The sequence below is a fragment of the Ammospiza caudacuta genome, unplaced genomic scaffold (genome assembly GCF_027887145.1).
Source record: "Ammospiza caudacuta isolate bAmmCau1 unplaced genomic scaffold, bAmmCau1.pri scaffold_206, whole genome shotgun sequence".
Classification (NCBI taxonomy): Eukaryota; Metazoa; Chordata; class Aves; order Passeriformes; family Passerellidae; genus Ammospiza; species Ammospiza caudacuta.
The window spans coordinates 167,621-175,419 of record NW_026682982.1 but is presented as its reverse complement, the minus strand read 5'-3'; positions in this window follow the sequence as shown (position 1 = coordinate 175,419).

Genomic DNA, 7,799 nt, shown 5'->3' with positions numbered 1-7,799 from the left:
CAGTTTGGGCTAAAGTTGTGGTTTTTTACACCAGGAAGCCCTGTGCTCCAAGCACACTGCAGCTGTGAAAGGCATCCCAAGGGGAGCGCAAAAGTGCCACAACATGGCTGTCTCCACAGCTTTTCCCTTGGGATAATTCCTAAACCCAGGCTGATTTAAATGACCAGTGTTACAGTTAGGGTTAGGGTTACGCCTAGGTGTAGAGCTTTTTAAACCAGCAAGCTCTGAGCTCCAGGCACACGGCAGCTGCGAAAGGCATCCCAAGGGGAGCACAAAAGGGCCAGAAAATGGCTGCCTCCACACGTTTTCATTGGCACCAGTGCTAAGCCTAGGCTGAATCACCTGCCTCCAGTCTCAGCTAGGGACATGGTTTTTTAAACCAGGAAGCCCTGAGCTCCAGGCACACGGCAGCTGTGAAAGGCATCCCAAGGGGAGTACAAAAGTGCAACAACATGGCAGCTTTCACAGCTTTTTCCTTGGCACCATCCCTATACCTAGGCTGATTTATCTGCCTAGGTTTAGGGTTAGGGCTCAGCCAAGGGCTAGGATTTTTTTAAGCAGGAAGCCCTGAGTTCCAGGCTTACTGCATCTGCCAAAGGCATCCCAAAGGGAGCGCAGAAGTGCCACAACATGGCTGCTTTCACAGCTTTTTCCTTAGGAAGAACCCTAATACCCGGCTGATTTACCTTCCTAGGGTTACTGTTAGGCTTAGGCCTAGGACTTTTAAAACCAGGAAGCCCTGTGCTCCAGGCACACTGCAGCTGTTAAAGGCATCCCAAGGGGAGCGCAAAAGTGACACAACTTGGCTGCCTCCACTGCTATTTCCATGAGACCATCCCGAATCATAGGCTGATTTTCCTTCCTAGGCTTAAGGTTTGAGTTAGGCCTAGGGTTAGTGTTCTTTTAACCAGAAAGCCCTGAGTTCCAAGAACACAGCAGCTGCGAAGGACTACCCAAGAAGAGCGCAGAAGTGCCTCAACATGCCTGCCTCCACAGCTTTTTCCTTGGGGACGTCCCGAAACGAAGGCTGATTTAGAAGCCTCCAGTTTGAGCTAAAGTTGTGGTTTTTTAAACCAGGAAGCCCTGTGCTCCAAGCACACTGCAGCTGTGAAAGGCATCCCAAGGGGAGCGCAAAAGTGCCACAACATGGCTGTCTCCAATGCTTTTCCCTTGGGATAATTCCTAAACCCAGGCTGCTTTAAATGACCAGTGTTACGGTTAGGGTTAGGGTTACGCCTAGGTGTAGAGCTTTTTAAACCAGCAAGCTCTGAGCTCCAGGCACACGGCAGCTGCGAAAGGCATCCCAAGGGGAGCACAAAAGTGCCAGAAAATGGCTGCCTCCACACGTTTTCATTGGCACCATTGCTAAGCCTAGGCTGAATCACCTGCCTCCAGTCTCACCTGGGGACATGGTTTTTTAAACCAGGAAGCCCTGAGCTCCAGGCACACGGCAGCTGTGAAAGGCATCCCAAGGGGAGTACAAAAGTGCAACAACATGGCAGCTTTCACAGCTTTTTCCTTGGCACCATCCCTATACCTAGGCTGATTTATCTGCCTAGGGTTAGGGTTAGGGCTCAGCCTAGGGCTAGGATTTTTTTAAGCAGGAAGCCCTGAGTTCCAGGCTTACTGCATCTGCCAAAGGCATCCCAAAGGGAGCGCAGAAGTGCCACAACATGGCTGCTTTCACAGCTTTTTCCTTAGGAAGAACCCTAATACCCGGCTGATTTACCTTCCTAGGGTTACTGTTAGGCTTAGGCCTAGGACTTTTAAAACCAGGAAGCCCTGTGCTCCAGGCACACTGCAGCTGTGAAAGGCATCCCAAGGGGAGCGCAAAAGTGACACAACTTGGCTGCCTCCACTGCTATTTCCATGAGACCATCCCGAATCATAGGCTGATTTTCCTTCCTAGGCTTAAGGTTTGAGTTAGGCCTAGGGTTAGTGTTCTTTTAACCAGAAAGCCCTGAGTTCCAAGAACACAGCAGCTGCGAAGGACTACCCAAGAAGAGCGCAGAAGTGCCTCAACATGCCTGCCTCCACAGCTTTTTCCTTGGGGACGTCCCGAAACGAAGGCTGATTTAGAAGCCTCCAGTTTGAGCTAAAGTTGTGGTTTTTTAAACCAGGAAGCCCTGTGCTCCAAGCACACTGCAGCTGTGAAAGGCATCCCAAGGGGAGCGCAAAAGTGCCACAACATGGCTGTCTCCAATGCTTTTCCCTTGGGATAATTCCTAAACCCAGGCTGATTTAAATGACCAGTGTTACGGTTAGGGTTAGGGTTACGCCTAGGTGTAGAGCTTTTTAAACCAGCAAGCTCTGAGCTCCAGGCACACGGCAGCTGCGAAAGGCATCCCAAGGGGAGCACAAAAGTGCCAGAAAATGGCTGCCTCCACACGTTTTCATTGGCACCATTGCTAAGCCTAGGCTGAATCACCTGCCTCCAGTCTCACCTGGGGACATGGTTTTTTAAACCAGGAAGCCCTGAGCTCCAGGCACACGGCAGCTGTGAAAGGCATCCCAAGGGGAGTACAAAAGTGCAACAACATGGCAGCTTTCACAGCTTTTTCCTTGGCACCATCCCTATACCTAGGCTGATTTATCTGCCTAGGGTTAGGGTTAGGGCTCAGCCTAGGGCTAGGATTTTTTTAAGCAGGAAGCCCTGAGTTTTAGGCTTACTGCATCTGCCAAAGGCATCCCAAAGGGAGCGCAGAAGTGCCACAACATGGCTGCTTTCACAGCTTTTTCCTTAGGAAGAACCCTAATACCCGGCTGATTTACCTTCCTAGGGTTACTGTTAGGCTTAGGCCTAGGACTTTTAAAACCAGGAAGCCCTGTGCTCCAGGCACACTGCAGCTGTGAAAGGCATCCCAAGGGGAGCGCAAAAGTGACACAACTTGGCTGCCTCCACTGCTATTTCCATGAGACCATCCCGAATCATAGGCTGATTTTCCTTCCTAGGCTTAAGGTTTGAGTTAGGCCTAGGGTTAGTGTTCTTTTAACCAGAAAGCCCTGAGTTCCAAGAACACAGCAGCTGCGAAGGACTACCCAAGAAGAGCGCAGAAGTGCCTCAACATGCCTGCCTCCACAGCTTTTTCCTTGGGGACGTCCCGAAACGAAGGCTGATTTAGAAGCCTCCAGTTTGGGCTATAGTTGTGGTTTTTTACACCAGGAAGCCCTGTGCTCCAAGCACACTGCAGCTGTGAAAGGCATCCCAAGGGGAGCGCAAAAGTGCCACAACATGGCTGTCTCCACAGCTTTTCCCTTGGGATAATTCCTAAACCCAGGCTGCTTTAAATGACCAGTGTTACGGTTAGGGTTAGGGTTACGCCTAGGTGTAGAGCTTTTTAAACCAGCAAGCTCTGAGCTCCAGGCACACGGCAGCTGCGAAAGGCATCCCAAGGGGAGCACAAAAGTGCCAGAAAATGGCTGCCTCCACACGTTTTCATTGGCACCATTGCTAAGCCTAGGCTGAATCACCTGCCTCCAGTCTCAGCTAGGGACATGGTTTTTTAAACCAGGAAGCCCTGAGCTCCAGGCACTTGGCAGCTGTGAAAGGCATCCCAAGGGGAGTACAAAAGTGCAACAACATGGCAGCTTTCACAGCTTTTTCCTTGGCACCATCCCTATACCTAGGCTGATTTATCTGCCTAGGGTTAGGGTTAGGGCTCAGCCAAGGGCAAGGATTTTTTTAACCAGGAAGCCCTGAGTTCCAGGCTTACTGCATCTGCCAAAGGCATCCCAAAGGGAGCGCAGAAGGTCCACAACATGGCTGCTTTCACAGCTTTTTCCTTAGGAAGAACCCTAATACCCGGCTGATTTACCTTCCTAGGGTTACTGTTAGGCTTAGGCCTAGGACTTTTAAAACCAGGAAGCCCTGTGCTCCAGGCACACTGCAGCTGTGAAAGGCATCCCAAGGGGAGCGCAAAAGTGACACAACTTGGCTGCCTCCACTGATATTTCCATGAGACCATCCCGAATCATAGGCTGATTTTCCTTCCTAGGCTTAAGGTTTGAGTTAGGCCTAGGGTTAGTGTTCTTTTAACCAGAAGGCCCTGAGTTCCAAGAACACAGCAGCTGCGAAGGACTACCCAAGAAGAGCGCAGAAGTGCCTCAACATGCCTGCCTCCACAGCTTTTTCCTTGGGGACGTCCCGAAACGAAGGCTGATTTAGAAGCCTCCAGTTTGAGCTAAAGTTGTGGTTTTTTAAACCAGGAAGCCCTGTGCTCCAAGCACACTGCAGCTGTGAAAGGCATCCCAAGGGGAGCGCAAAAGTGCCACAACATGGCTGTCTCCACAGCTTTTCCCTTGGGATAATTCCTAAACCCAGGCTGATTTAAATGACCAGTGTTACGGTTAGGGTTAGGGTTACGCCTAGGTGTAGAGCTTTTTAAACCAGCAAGCTCTGAGCTCCAGGCACACGGCAGCTGCGAAAGGCATCCCAAGGGGAGCACAAAAGGGCCAGAAAATGGCTGCCTCCACACGTTTTCATTGGCACCATTGCTAAGCCTAGGCTGAATCACCTGCCTCCAGTCTCAGCTAGGGACATGGTTTTTTAAACCAGGAAGCCCTGAGCTCCAGGCACACGGCAGCTGTGAAAGGCATCCCAAGGGGAGTACAAAAGTGCAACAACATGGCAGCTTTCACAGCTTTTTCCTTGGCACCATCCCTATACCTAGGCTGATTTATCTGCCTAGGGTTAGGGTTAGGGCTCAGCCTAGGGCTAGGATTTTTTTAAGCAGGAAGCCCTGAGTTCCAGGCTTACTGCATCTGCCAAAGGCATCCCAAAGGGAGCGCAGAAGTGCCACAACATGGCTGCTTTCACAGCTTTTTCCTTAGGAAGAACCCTAATACCCGGCTGATTTACCTTCCTAGGGTTACTGTTAGGCTTAGGCCTAGGACTTTTAAAACCAGGAAGCCCTGTGCTCCAGGCACACTGCAGCTGTGAAAGGCATCCCAAGGGGAGCGCAAAAGTGACACAACTTGGCTGCCTCCACTGCTATTTCCATGAGACCATCCCGAATCATAGGCTGATTTTCCTTCCTAGGCTTAAGGTTTGAGTTAGGCCTAGGGTTAGTGTTCTTTTAACCAGAAAGCCCTGAGTTCCAAGAACACAGCAGCTGCGAAGGACTACCCAAGAAGAGCGCAGAAGTGCCTCAACATGCCTGCCTCCACAGCTTTTTCCTTGGGGACGTCCCGAAACGAAGGCTGATTTAGAAGCCTGCAGTTTGGGCTAAAGTTGTGGTTTTTTAAACCAGGAAGCCCTGTGCTCCAAGCACACTGCAGCTGTGAAAGGCATCCCAAGGGGAGCGCAAAAGTGCCACAACATGGCTGTCTCCACAGCTTTTCCCTTGGGATAATTCCTAAACCCAGGCTGCTTTAAATGACCAGTGCTACGGTTAGGGTTAGGGTTACGCCTAGGTGTAGAGCTTTTTAAACCAGCAAGCTCTGAGCTCCAGGCACACGGCAGCTGCGAAAGGCATCCCAAGGGGAGCACAAAAGTGCCAGAAAATGGCTGCCTCCACACGTTTTCATTGGCACCATTGCTAAGCCTAGGCTGAATCACCTGCCTCCAGTCTCAGCTAGGGACATGGTTTTTTAAACCAGGAAGCCCTGAGCTCCAGGCACTTGGCAGCTGTGAAAGGCATCCCAAGGGGAGTACAAAAGTGCAACAACATGGCAGCTTTCACAGCTTTTTCCTTGGCACCATCCCTATACCTAGGCTGATTTATCTGCCTAGGGTTAGGGTTAGGGCTCAGCCAAGGGCTAGGATTTTTTTAACCAGGAAGCCCTGAGTTCCAGGCTTACTGCATCTGCCAAAGGCATCCCAAAGGGAGCGCAGAAGTGCCACAACATGGCTGCTTTCACAGCTTTTTCCTTAGGAAGAACCCTATTACCCGGCTGATTTACCTTCCTAGGGTTACTGTTAGGCTTAGGCCTAGGACTTTTAAAACCAGGAAGCTCTGTGCTCCAGGCACACTGCAGCTGTTAAAGGCATCCCAAGGGGAGCGCAAAAGTGACACAACTTGGCTGCCTCCACTGCTATTTCCATGAGACCATCCCGAATCATAGGCTGATTTTCCTTCCTAGGCTTAAGGTTTGAGTTAGGCCTAGGGTTAGTGTTCTTTTAACCAGAAAGCCCTGAGTTCCAAGAACACAGCAGCTGCGAAGGACTACCCAAGAAGAGCGCAGAAGTGCCTCAACATGCCTGCCTCCACAGCTTTTTCCTTGGGGACGTCCCAAAACGAAGGCTGATTTAGAAGCCTCCAGTTTGGGCTAAAGTTGTGGTTTTTTAAACCAGGAAGCCCTGTGCTCCAAGCACACTGCAGCTGTGAAAGGCATCCCAAGGGGAGCGCAAAAGTGCCACAACATGGCAGTCTCCACAGCTTTTCCCTTGGGATAATTCCTAAACCCAGGCTGCTTTAAATGACCAGTGTTACGGTTAGGGTTAGGGTTACGCCTAGGTGTAGAGCTTTTTAAACCAGCAAGCTCTGAGCTCCAGGCACACGGCAGCTGCGAAAGGCATCCCAAGGGGAGCACAAAAGTGCCAGAAAATGGCTGCCTCCACACGTTTTCATTGGCACCATTGCTAAGCCTAGGCTGAATCACCTGCCTCCAGTCTCAGCTAGGGACATGGTTTTTTAAACCAGGAAGCCCTGAGCTCCAGGCACTTGGCAGCTGTGAAAGGCATCCCAAGGGGAGTACAAAAGTGCAACAACATGGCAGCTTTCACAGCTTTTTCCTTGGCACCATCCCTATACCTAGGCTGATTTATCTGCCTAGGGTTAGGGTTAGGGCTCAGCCAAGGGCTAGGATTTTTTTAACCAGGAAGCCCTGAGTTCCAGGCTTACTGCATCTGCCAAAGGCATCCCAAAGGGAGCGCAGAAGTGCCACAACATGGCTGCTTTCACAGCTTTTTCCTTAGGAAGAACCCTAATACCCGGCTGATTTACCTTCCTAGGGTTACTGTTAGGCTTAGGCCTAGGACTTTTAAAACCAGGAAGCCCTGTGCTCCAGGCACACTGCAGCTGTGAAAGGCATCCCAAGGGGAGCGCAAAAGTGACACAACTTGGCTGCCTCCACTGATATTTCCATGAGACCATCCCGAATCATAGGCTGATTTTCCTTCCTAGGCTTAAGGTTTGAGTTAGGCCTAGGGTTAGTGTTCTTTTAACCAGAAGGCCCTGAGTTCCAAGAACACAGCAGCTGCGAAGGACTACCCAAGAAGAGCGCAGAAGTGCCTCAACATGCCTGCCTCCACAGCTTTTTCCTTGGGGACGTCCCGAAACGAAGGCTGATTTAGAAGCCTCCAGTTTGAGCTAAAGTTGTGGTTTTTTAAACCAGGAAGCCCTGTGCTCCAAGCACACTGCAGCTGTGAAAGGCATCCCAAGGGGAGCGCAAAAGTGCCACAACATGGCTGTCTCCACAGCTTTTCCCTTGGGATAATTCCTAAACCCAGGCTGATTTAAATGACCAGTGTTACGGTTAGGGTTAGGGTTACGCCTAGGTGTAGAGCTTTTTAAACCAGCAAGCTCTGAGCTCCAGGCACACGGCAGCTGCGAAAGGCATCCCAAGGGGAGCACAAAAGGGCCAGAAAATGGCTGCCTCCACACGTTTTCATTGGCACCATTGCTAAGCCTAGGCTGAATCACCTGCCTCCAGTCTCAGCTAGGGACATGGTTTTTTAAACCAGGAAGCCCTGAGCTCCAGGCACACGGCAGCTGTGAAAGGCATCCCAAGGGGAGTACAAAAGTGCAACAACATGGCAGCTTTCACAGCTTTTTCCTTGGCACCATCCCTATACCTAG